Raw genomic sequence first — 13,324 nt, 5'->3', positions numbered from 1 at the left:
GAGAAGAGCAGAGAAGAGCAGCGCCAGTGCTGACGGTTCTTGTGGTTGTAAAAAAGAGACAGAGAGAGTAGAGCTTGCAGGGGATCAAGCAGGTGTAATGGCTGTGTTTGGACTTCACTAAATATATGAGGAAAACCCAGAGCATGTTCATGTACACCGACGTTGATTTCAGTAGTCCAAGAAATTCAACGAAGGTGATGACTGCTTCCATTTAAATTGCACATTCTGACATGTTGACGAGATCAAACTCTGCCAGTCTTTTTTTTTTTTATCACATCTCAGTGTCTGACACCGAAAAGACTTTTTTTTTAATGTGTTTTTGCCTTTATTATAGGGCAGCCAAAATCCAGGGGAAAGTGCTGGATTATAATTGCATGCACAAATTTACATGTGTTGTCTTTAAATGTACAACACACATTCATATTACATCAGCTGTTGGATCAATACTTGATCTAAAGAGGATCTGTTGAGGTGTGCTGTGGGGATTGTTGCCTGTGACTTGTTCTCTACACCACCAGGGGGCAGCACAGGCCTGCAGAGCAGCAGATGTGAGACCCAGCAGAGGCCTGATGTCCAGCAGCAGGGGGAAGACTGGCAGCAGCTTCCACTCCTGTGCTGACATGCTGTCTGCGGTCGAGTTGGATTGTGATTAGATTTTAATTTGTGTACACAGCTGAATTAAGGTTGGAGGACTTTAGACTGGTGCCAAGAAATGAAAACTGTAACAATAAATTTGTATCTATGAATGTTTTCTCGTGTCGTCTCTAATTGCATAAAACTTAAGGAATGAATGAAACAACTGAGTGTTGGATTTTTTAAATTACGCAGGACCTGTTGAGGCTTTGATGAACGGGTTGTCCAGAGATGGAAAAAAACTTGTCTTGTTAAAACTCAAACTTTCACTTGAGCCTGTCTCCTCTGTCCTCCTGCCCCTTCCCTCCTTCGCTCTGCTTTTACTCTTCTCCACCTCCTCCTCCTCCTCCTCCTCCTTTTCCTCCCTCGGCCTGCAGAGTTTTTGGAAGAACAAAAGTCATCTGCTGTCCATCTGGTCGCTGTGCCGGGCGGTAATACCCCTCATATTCCTCAGCTTCCCAAGCACCCGTGGACAATCCATTCTCTCCCCCTTCCTCTGCCTTACCCTCCAGTTCTACACCCTCCTCTCCCCCCCACCGGCCCTGATCCCGTCCCAGGACCGAGAGGTGGGATCCGGTGTCAGTGCCCCAGAAAGACCCCTCTCTCTGGAACATGTGGGGGATCAGAAGCAGTGTTGTTCAGAGGGCTCAGTTTCACTGTTTGGGATTCTCACAGTAGCGTGCATGTATCCGTTGCTTCCCAGGTGCTGGCTCACAGCGAAGCTTTCAATCAGCTGATGTATTCTCAAGAACAGCATGGGAATTTTTTGATTCACTTACAGTCTGTGTGTGTGTGTCGTAGAGACTAAGACTCATGGTTTCAATCACAGTGGTTTGAAGGATAATTAAACTTTACACTGTTTGAGTCTTTCTATCGGTCACGTGACATTGTTCACACCAAAGTAACTCTGTAGCTCAGAGCAGTTTTATTATTAAAGTTGCACTAATCTTGTTTTAATACTTAAAATGGATCAATTGACTCTGTATAATGTGAAAGACATGGCTGATAGAGACAACCCCACACAGACTCTGCAGCTCCCCTCAGCTCTGTGGAGCCTTTTAGCCTCCTTTAGCTCATTATTTTGGTTTTACAGCCCGAAGCTTTAATGTTTGGTTCAGTCTCAGCGCTCTCAGGTAGCAGCAGGCGGCTGCTGTCAGTACAAAACCCAGTGTATTCCATCTGCTCAGCACCAAACAGCAGACACACACAGTCAGAGATGAGCTGGTGAACATGGTGGAGCATTTAGCAGCTACAGAGCCAGATGGTTTTCAGGAGTTGGTGGAGAACAAAACAAAGCTAAAAGTGAGAGGATACTGAACAGAACATCTGCAGGATGTGTAAATACAACACATTCTCACTCCCACCTCGTCACATATCGACGTTTGCTCATGGACTTTCCACATCAAGATATGACGTCCAAGGTACCCTGGGTGTGTTGGTTGTTGACGTTCTGGGATGCCGTGTCAACTTCACCCTGTTACATGCATTGTCTGTTTTAAGACGCACTTCAGTTTTCGCAGGAAATGTACAGTTTGCATACAGTCTCTTCATAAATAGATGCACTATGTCCTTTAACAACAAACGCATGTGGTTACGTTTTGCCTACACATGCACATGGTTGGATTTAGGTAACAAAAACACGTGGTTAGGTTTAGGAAAAAAGAACAGGGTTCGATTTTACAATTCCACAGGAAGTGAGCACCGTTCTCCCGGGTGAAAGTCGGTGGTGAAAGTTGGACCCATCCATCAGCCCTCCCACCTGCCCTACTTGGACTTTTGCCATCTTAATTTTCGTTGCTGTGCCGTTGCGTTTCCCCCTGACGCTGCCGTTAAACTAGAACGGCGACCAACCATGTACCATGCTAACGTGAAAGGACGGCTTTTTGTTGGTGTCTGACGCCATAAGTCTCTGACCAAGCGACTGTTTTCAAAGACTTTTGAAGGAGACAAGGTTGGACATTAAGCAGGAGGCTTGGTGCACCCTGGACACATAAAGACCGACAACAATTCACGCTCACGTTTCCTATACAGGCGATTTATTAACCTGGAATAAAGGAATATAAAAGGTATAATAAAGGAATGCTTTCTTCCTTCTTCCTGGAGGAACGCAGAGAAAAGCTGCGCTGACATGGGAGAGCATGCAACTCCACACAGAAGAGCCTCCGCCAGCCAGCGAGTTCGAACCCTCTTGCCATGAGGTGACAGCACTAACCCCTGAACCACAACACCACCTGATACTGTGTAATATTGGCCATCAACAATACAAACTGCCCCACATGAGAGATGCTGCCTGGCTGCCAGTGAGTGAGGAGATCGGCATGGAACTTAGAAAAATGGAAGATATACCGATCACATCATATTTCAAGCTAGCAAACATTAGCTTGTAAGTTAGCTTTGCATGTGCTTCAAATCCAGCATGGCCCATAGTCAGCACAAATATCACCCTGGCAAGCGATGGTCACTGGCCTGCAGTCACTCATGTGGGTTTTCTTTCTGTCTTCTTTGAAGACACTGACACTGATTTAATTTAAATTCCAACAAGCTTACATGTATTAGAAACAGGTTAGATGTCCTTCAGCACTGTCAAACGTTTTCACTCATTTGAAGAAAAAGTGTTTTTTAGGGCTCAATAAAAATACTTTATTTAATGGAGTTGGTGTGTGTGTGTGTGTGTGTGTGTGTAATAATCCACCACAAGAAAACAAGGAAACTATCTGTGTGCAGAAGTTTGGCAGGAGGCAGTGAGCTGGTCTGTGAGCTGTGGTGGATGTTGGACAGTTGGGTAATAAATAAATAAATAAAATAAAAAGTTTGGCTAACCTGGAGGTTTGTTTCCTGTTTGCTCATCTGACTGCTCGTGTTTCTGCCCCTCTCTTCTGTTCAGCCATATTCAGTGGTGAATGGAGAACCTGAAAGTTACACTTGAGTAAAAACACAGATTTCTTACCAGAAAATGACTTTAGCAGAAATTAAAGTCACGTATCAGAGTCTCATTTGAGCCCTAAAGTATCTGAGGCCGGTTGCACAAAGCACCTTAACTGTGCTCCTTAAGTATGGCACTCAAGGTTTAGTTTTTTCTTAGCTGAGGAAATTACTTAAGGGTGTTGCACAGAATCTCTTAAAAGGTTTCCTTAGTCAAGGAAAGACGTGGGAAGAAACTGCAATGTTTGGACAGGAACTTCATGATGTTCAGCAGACGGGGCGTTTAAAACCAGGTGAATGATGTGGCGAACCATTAACTTGTGTACATGAAATACCTCACCAATAACTGAATGGAAAGACCAAGCAAAATCAATAGGTCATCATTAAGGGCTCCACTGGGTGCTCTCCATTTTCCTCATAGATCACCATGAACTCAGCCATGTTGACGCTAACATACAGTCAGAGGTACCTTATGTTTTTTCCTTACTTTGGTTGCTGAGGTCCTCTGTGCAATGATTTAATGAACTTTAAGTAATTCCTTAAGTGTAAGACAAAGATGAGGAGAAAAACTTTAAGGAGAAGACTTAAGGATGTTTTTGTAACTGATTTTATTGAAAGAAACCTTAGCTCAAATTTAAAGGAAAATCTTTACTTGAGGTGCTTTGTGCAGCCGTCCCCTGATATTTTCTGTATTTCAGTATCAAATATCATTTAATTATATCAAATGTACTTGAAAGTAAATATACAAGTAAATTCTGCTACTAAAAAAAATCAAGCCATCAGAATTTTTAGAATTATTAAGTTTTATTCTTCGTGAGAAAAACAAGGTCTTTGTCACAACTTAAAGGATTTAAGGAGCAAAATCCAGTTTTCTTTCCTTCCCATTCCTTCATTCGTCCATCTGTCCCTCCTTTCCTTTCCTGTTTTGTAGTAAGTAAGTAACTAAGACGCTGAGGGAAAATGTATCAACAAAAAAGTATTTATTTTTATGTGGGGAATGTAGTGCAGTAAAAGGACAGTCAACAGACACACAAAAACTTAAGTAAAGTACAGACACTCCCAAAAAATACTTAAGTACTGCAACGAATTATCATTACTTCGTTACATGACACTGCTGTCCATATTGCAGTGTTTTAAGATCTCAGCAAAGAACAAACTGATGATAGAAATTCTGAATTCCAAAACAAGGCTGTCCGCTATTTATTTATTTATTTATCTTTATTTATTGGTGCTTAGTTTGTGTCTGCAGGTGTGTTCAGGATGGAGCAGCATTTCATTGTGTTCCTGCAGCTTTAACCACAGGATGCTTCCTGTGTTTAGTCACACCAAACAGTCAATACTGTGAAGACGTTAGCTGTACGCTAGCTCCCAACGTGTTGCTGTGTGTGCTGATGGCTCAGCCTCAGTTTCAGTGTGTTCCATATTTACCACTGAGCGGATTCTGAAAGTGGTCCACTGCTTCTTAAAAATAGCCCTAAAGATGCACGTTGTTCCAGATACAGATACAGCTCTGTGGAGGAAGCTGAGCAAGTGCTCCACCTCTACAGATCAACCAGGTTCTCTGCTGAATATTGTCGCCTACATACAGCACACAGGAGGGACTGAAATAACCCATTGTGCCCTCTCTGAGTGGTACTAGATTTCTGCAACGTGCCAGGGAAAAAGGATGGGGGCCACTTGTCAGAACTGGGTTTTTCAGCTCCAAAGTGATGAGGAACCGCTCTGCAGGCTCACTAATGTACAGTAAATGTGACGGGTGGGTTGAATTGTTGAGTTATGCAAGGCTTTCAGCCCTCTGTAATAGTGCAATACTTTGGCTCGTTGCGTAACAGATTTGTCCTCCTCGCTTTTTCAATGTGGGCCCGACGATACTTCCACTGTCCCTGGTCCATTTCCATCCATGCCCTTTAACTTTGCATAGCAGTATTACAGCGATTAATTCACCTCTTCAATAACTGTGAGAGCTTTTTTCAGGGAGTGTAGTGCATGCCATTTTGAGGCAATGCAAATTTTAATAACTGCTGAATGTGACTACCATCTCAGCTCTTCCATTTCATGGTGCCAAAAGAAAGGATCACAGAAATCAAAATATAATCAAAACACTATTAATCCAACAAAATATCCGTTGCCTGCTGGATGTTTTCACCACCATAACACTGCCTCTGTGTTCTGTGCGTGTGCATTCAGACACGCTGTTACTGTGTCTGTTTTGTTTCTTGTCCGGTCTCGGCAGTGTTGCAGTGACGGAGGTCAAGCAGAGTTTACCTGTACACAGTTATTCTGAGGACCACACCCGTCCTCAGCCTGTCAACGAGGCCTGATCCTGAGATAACCTCTGAAAACAAGAGCTGCTTAATGAGCCCTTTAGTCTCCTGTTAAATCCTCATTTTCCTGAAAGTGAAGGAAATTTGTGTTTTTGTCCTGTTGTGTTTGTAAATGAGGCAGATTGCTCCGCTGAAACAAAGGCCATGACGCATGCTTGAGATTTCCCCCAAAGATCTGCACAAGAATCAACTTACTGAACAGATTTTCATATTAACTGTTAAGTGTCGAGTCACCCAAGTTACACAAAAGGCCATTTTCTTACTTAGGGACTGTTTGTTATTTATGAGGGAGGAGAGGGTGGTGCAATATGGTGGAAGCATGACATATTATAGGGGCATATAAATTTAAACTGTTGTATTTTGTATTTATTGTAAGAGCATAAATGCAGTTTTACATTTGTAACTTTTAAGATAAGGGTATTATTATTATTATTATTATTATTATTATTATTATTATTATTGTATTGTACCTTTAATTGCCTCTTTTTTACACTCTAACCAGTAGGGGGAGATTCCGGATTTGAGAGTTAGTTGCAGTGGAGAGCAGAGCAGCACAGTTTTTTGACCTCCTATCGAGTGGTCCAGTGGATATTTTGCTCATGTGGATTAAGACAAAGCAGATGGTTAGAATGTCAAACTATGGCTTCAGTAACCTACATTTATTTTATTGCCAATTTTAAGAAAACATGTCTTGTAAATATGCATGCTCTCTTTAAAAATCACCCAAATTACACCATCCTTTGGAGAACGAGGCAGTGGTGTGCTCAAGGACGGCCTTTAGTGTATGAAACTCAAAAAAACAAAACAAAATGCAGATGCTCTTGAAGGAAAGGGTCAGCACATGGGGAGGAAAAATGAAATTCAGGTGCTCATGTGTGGAGCAGTAAAAAATGGATTAAGTTAAAAAGCCTTTATTCAAACAACATGGCTGCTCTCATTAAAACTCCGACCGGTGTCCACCCTAAAGTCTTCATCAGGGTGCAAAAGAGTGGACAGGAGACAAGCAAACATTTAATAAACTTGGTAGGGGGAGTCACCCAGTCCTGACTGATAAGTGACTGCAGGTGGGCGACGGCAGTGGATGTCACCTACAATCAGAGTCCACTGTGAAGGTGACAAACCTCCACAAGTGATCAGAAAAGAAACGAAAATCCTGCACAAAAATGAGAAATTACTAAATAAACATCTAGCACATAAAAAGGAAGAAAGAAAATACAATCCATTATTTAAATTATATCTGCACAGAAACATAAAATAGAAAAATAAGGTCTGTGTGTTTGACCATATCTGTCCTGTGATGCTCAGGAGATACTGATCTGTTTAGGATCTAGGATCTGAAAATGAATAATAAATAAATAAATAAATAAATAAATAGAAATACCAATAATGATGATAATAATAAACAATAATAATAAGTGATACTAAATTAAAGGAGCTATATGTAAGAAATCTAAAGCAAATAGTCGTAAAATCCTCCTAATATGTCACAGAGACTAAGGAATAATGTTCATATAACATACTGATCTCACCAACAACAATAGTACAGCCAGAATATTCGCATTTAAAAAACATTTTTACGGTCTGCAAATCATGTTTATGTTTTGAATTTGTGTTTTGGCCTGTTGCGCCACCCACCGCCGTCTACCAGTCACGCAGTCAGTAGAGTCTCAGCATCAGTTACAGTTACGACTGAGCTACAATGGCTGACAGTGCGACTAAACCCAAACAACTGAAGTGTCAAGAATCGGTGCCTGGAAGTGGGCCTGTAGGCTCCCGACCTTGAACCTCTTGTCTCTGTCAGTTGCTCTCAGATGTCGATTTGGTATCTTGTACTTAGTAGCAGAAACTCTTAAAGAATCACTGGAAACAGGCAAAGTCCGATGCAATCAAGTTTAATGTGTCAACAGGCATCAACACATACAACTTCGTGAGTCAGCCCCCGGGATGCGACTAAAATCCTGCTCTCAGCGTCCTTGCTTATATGCTGGTGGAGATTCAAATGAGTCTCCACCTCTTCTTGTTAATCCTTCCCACTCTGGGCCAATTCTATTGGTGGAGAACTTTCCTTTGTGTCCAATTCTGATTGGGCCCATTTTTAATGGTGTCATGCAGCCTGGAATTTCCCAAATTTCCTTCCCTTATGTTTGGTTTCGTTTTCACTTTATTTTTTAAAAATATGTGAATTCTAGGGACTTTCTACACAGTCCACAGTGCCCTTAATTTCTTGTAAAATAAAGCCTTAGTCATACAATATGAGAGTGCGTGTGTGTGAATCATCATTGAACAAAACATGGTGTATCCTTTCAGTAAGTGCATACAACATCACATAATAATCTGATTTGTGAATACATTAACAAAACTTAACATTGATCCAAAGCCTTTATAATACCTTATACTTGACTATATAGTTTCTTTATAATCAATTTTGAGTTAAAACCTTATTACTTGATTCATTGAACACAACTTTTACACTACACAACCTCGTTATGATTCCCAAAAATGCCAAGACAAAACTCGAGGCAAAGCGAGGGTCTATACAGGAGATGCTTTTGAACGGTGGAGACGGTTGAAAGCGGAGAAGAATTTGAAATCGGATGTCGAAGTGGCTACTCTTCTCCTCGACAGGTAAGCTTTAGCCAAAGTTGGCTAACTAGCATCATAGCTAGACGGGGATGGACATTTAGAATACTTTCAACTGTTATTCATTTTCGATCATACATTGTAGCCCATGTGCAGGTGGGTCATTGACCCGACTGATTTTTTTTTTTGAGAAACAAACGTTAGCAGCACGGCAAGCAGCATTAGCAGTGTCCTGGTACATAGCATTAGCAGCCGGCTCGTCCTCAGCTGTATCACGGCAGCAGCAGCAGCAGCAGAGAAGCCAGACTTGCTTGAACGGTCTGCTGGAAAACCGGAGATCAAGAACGCGGCGACGCGGCCCTGCCACGGCAGCCGCCTGTGGGCAAACAAATCACCCTCAATTTCCACCAGATGCGCGTTGGTTGCGTCTGCGCTCCGGCACGGCAGCGGAGCAGATAGGATTCAATTCTAGTCAATGTGTGTGCGGCTGTGGCTGTGCTGCGTTCCAGCTCCGTCTCAGCTGCGGCACTCCGGAGCCCTCCGCAACAGATAAGCAGGACTTCTATTTTTGCCGTCAGTCTCCAGCGTGCCGCTGTCCAACAACCTCGAATCTGTAGGGCAGGGGGGGCGGACACAACTCGTGGCAGTATTTTGAATTTGAGTGCAGTAACCGTTTTGGCCACATTCTTACATACGGCGCCTTTAACATTCCTTTATTCAACGTCTCATTTAAAATTTGGTCAAAAATGAAAAAATGTGGGTTTTTACAACTCCAGATTTTCATCTTCGACTTTTGCTTTTAATTTTAAAACATCAAATTGTGCATTTTAGAAATCTAATAAGTAATTTATTGTTGGAGGGCCATGCGTGTCCCACCAGTCATTCAGGGAGGCTCATGAAAAATATTTGTAGCTTCAGAGAGGGTCAGAATTAAGAGACAAAAACAGAAGTCACACCACCTGATAAATAAAGGACAGTCCCTTACAGCTGTCTTCACACAGGGATATTTTCTCAGTAGAAAATTCACTTCCAGATGGGCCTGTTTCCAGAATGAGATGTTGAACTTTTAAAATTCTTCTAAATTTTTTAAATCGTTTGTCAGTGATGCAAGAAACAGAAATTTAACTCTGTTCACCTTCGTGGCAGAAATCTCTGAGACAAATCTCTGGACAAATAAAAGCAAAACTATCCGATGGCTCCGTTCTGCATCAGGTTAAAAGAGAAAACATGCTGTTTTTGTAATATGGGTGAAATAAATTTTTTGTTTCATCTCTGTTTTGAATGGGTTATTCAGAGGAGTATCTTCTTCAGCGAAGCCCGTATGTTGTCGTCCCAGCAGCCCGTTGCTAGATGTGTCTGTCAGAGGCTCATCGGTGTTGCTCCGCCTAACACTGAATAGTACATGGACCCGAGGGAGTCAGCCATCATCAGATGATACTGCTGCGGAGATGAACAAGGCAACAACCCTCCTCTTTACATCCTTTGTTTGCATTGGTGTGATTAAACATGTTTCAAATGTATATATGTAAATATACATTATGCAGTAACACATGGTCTGCTTTCTTTGCCCCAAATTGGATGAGAACTAGCAAGCGATGAAGCCCTGAGACTGAATTATCCCTGAAACATGTCACTTACGGCAGACCACGCAGTAGCTAAATGGTGGCTGCAGCTTGCAGGACGACTGAAAAGTTTAAGCATAAGATGCAAAAGAGAAGAACATTAAACATAAAGTCAGCACCGGGGTTAAACCCAGTGACACTGTGTGGTTTGCTTTAGAAGTGCAAGACATCAAGGGAGTGGTCTGTGATACTGAAGTCATGGAAAATTAGCGGACCAGTGTTCCTGTTGTAAAATGTATCTGTTGTTGAGAAGCATTGGCGTCTATTTATTTGTGTTGATGCTTTAAAACAGGGCATGTTTCAGTGAACCCTTGTAAGAATAAGTTCCAGCTGTTGTCACCTGTTAGTGTGAGTTTCCCATGTCGTGATTCGAGCATTTTTTTAATGCTAAATGCAGTTCCTGTGAGGGATTCTGGACAATACTTTGTCATTGTTTTGTGTTGTTAATTGATCTCCAATGATAAATATACATTTGCATAAAACAAGCATATTTGTCCACTTCCACAGTGATGAGAACAAAAACTTGACAATTTTCCCTTAAAGGTTCACTTTAACGAATTAAAAATGTGTGATTAATTTGGAATGAACCATAGTCATTATGTGATTAATCATCATGAAATAGTTTAATCACAGGGATGGTGACAAAATTAAAGAAAAACCTGAACAAATGAGTGGAACAAGCGGCAACTTCCAGGGCTAAGAAATGAAGCTAATGCAGAAGTGCCAAAATCTGCATTTCCTATAAACATGTTAACAGCCTGGAACAAAAACTGCTTTGGGTCTCTATCGCTAATTTTCCCAAGCATGACAACTGTACGGGGTGAATTTTTATGTTACTCACCCAGTACATTTTATTAAGGCTTAAAATGACTCATAATTAAGAATGACAGGTTGTCTGTTAGTCAGATTTACCTCTCGGTCTTCCATAGCTCCACCCTCTCAACCAACTTCGCTTTTCTTCTGGCTCCAAAAATCCAAGATGAGGACGCCTAAAATGCTGAACTAGCAACCCAGGCTCACTCTGAAGTTGTCAAAAACCAGTTTGGTCAGTGACTTCCAGCGTCAGACACTGACGATAAAAGCCGCCCTTTCACATCAGCACGGTACGCGGCTGGACGCCATTATTGTTTAACAGTGCCTGGCGGCGGCAGGGGGAAACGCGTTGGGACAACAATGAAAGTTAAGGTGTTGGAAGACCGAGTAGGAGGGGTGGTGGATGGGTCTAGCAACCACCGACTTTCCACCAGGAAGCTAGTGTTTGCTTCCCGTAAGATTATAAAGCCAAACCCTGTTCTTTTTTCATAAACCCAACCATGTGCTTTTGTTGCTGAAGGAATGAAACATCAGCTTGCTGTGCTGAACCAATATAGTGCTTTTATTTTGAAAGAGATTGTATATAAACTGTACATTTCAAGTGAAAAAGGAAGTGTATTTTGACATCCCAGAATGTCAACACACCCTGGATGCCTTGCACGTCATATTGTGACATGGAAAGCCCATGATCAAACGATCAAACGTCGATATGTGACGAGGTCAGAGTGAGAATGTGTTGGAACTCAAGGATTCAAAACGGGAGTCCACAGACCATGGTACAATGGTACAATTAAGCAATTAACCAGTCCAGTCATGCTGTGTGGCATGTTGCAGGCCATGGTGATTCTGATTTTATATTGAGATGGCAAGAAGACAAAGATCTAACGGACTTTGAAAGAGGGTTCATTGTTGGGGAATGGATGATAGGAGCTTCAATCACAAAGACTGGGAAGCAAACACTGGCCTGTCAGGTGAAAGTTGGTGGTTGTTGGACCCCTCTCCCACCCCTACCACCTGCTCTACTTGGTCTTCCACTGCCTTAACTTTCATTGTTGTCCCGCTGCACCATTAAACAATAACGGCGATCGGCTGCGTGTCATGCCGACGTGAAAGGATGGCTTTTTTTGTTGGTGTCTGACGCCACAAGTCACTGACCAAGTGCCGGTTTTCAACAACTTTGGAGTGAGACTGGATTGGTGAGGCTATGAAATACATCACGACGCGGACAGATTCGTTCCGTTCCACCATATTTAAAATATCTTTGTTGTGTCCTACAATTGTGTCTCGCTTGAGCTACGCTACACTGCCACCGTGATTTCCACTGGCTCTGTTTTTTCCTTACCCACACGCTTTCAGAAAATGTGCGCAAATACAGAATGCAGAGTATGGACAGAAAGCTCCGTTCGTGTTCATGTACGCATTTAACGTTGAGCATAAATGACCATCATCCAAACACAGAATGAAGGAATATCTTTTGGAAGAATGGTGATCGTCTCTCCGGTAGAGTTCCAGATACTTGTTGAATCATGGTGCATTGGAACTGTTCTGACGGCACGTGATGACCCAAAACCTTCTATGTATGAGCAAATTTGTGCTAAACTTGTGTAATATTATACAGAGCAATACATTTCATTATTTCATTCACAATGATACAAGTAATGATTGTGTTTATTTGTTTAATGGGTAGAAAATTGAATGGAGTGAGGCTTGCAAACATATGGCTTTTTATTTAATTGGAATGAATATTGTAACACTAAATCAAAGGAAACATGAACACCTATCAACAAATGTCAGTTTTGCTCCTGTTTTTCTTTTTTCTTTTTTTTAACAAATCCAAACAACAAACAGATGGGATCTTAAATCCGACCCATTGCATTTAAATACAGAGTGAAAAAAAAAATATGCAGAGCAAAACCAGAACAGTAGACCATGTGTAAAATAATCAGACATGTACAACACAATGTTCTTGTTCATTCATTTTTAGAAAAAACAAAACAAACATGTAATGTTAGTGGTGAAATTTACCTATTTTATACAGTATATTTTTTGGTTTCTTTCAGATAACAAATTACTCTATTCACAGAATATACAGTTCAATAAACATTTTGTTTACCAGTTCTTTTTTTTAGGGTGTGCTCATGTGTGGGGCCGTTCTTATAAATTGCATTTTTTATTATTATTTCTCAGTGTTTGACTCATTCACAGTACATGCTTCTAGCCTCCAGACACAGCGTCTCTTCCTGCTGTTGGTCCAGTCAGTCAGGATACTGCAAGCAACCACACAAATAATACAAGAGCAATGCCTTAATCAAGTCTAGTCCCACGAGCAGGTTTCTTTACAAAAACACCACCGAAATCAAGATTTTTTTCACCGCGATCAGTCAAAAGCAGTTTTTTGTTCTGTTTTATTTGTGTTTTAGGTGGATTTTA

Source organism: Epinephelus fuscoguttatus, linkage group LG2, assembly GCF_011397635.1.
Source record: "Epinephelus fuscoguttatus linkage group LG2, E.fuscoguttatus.final_Chr_v1".
NCBI lineage: Eukaryota > Metazoa > Chordata > Actinopteri > Perciformes > Serranidae > Epinephelus > Epinephelus fuscoguttatus.
The sequence above is the reverse complement of the archived record's forward strand: the minus strand, read 5'-3'. Positions refer to the sequence as shown.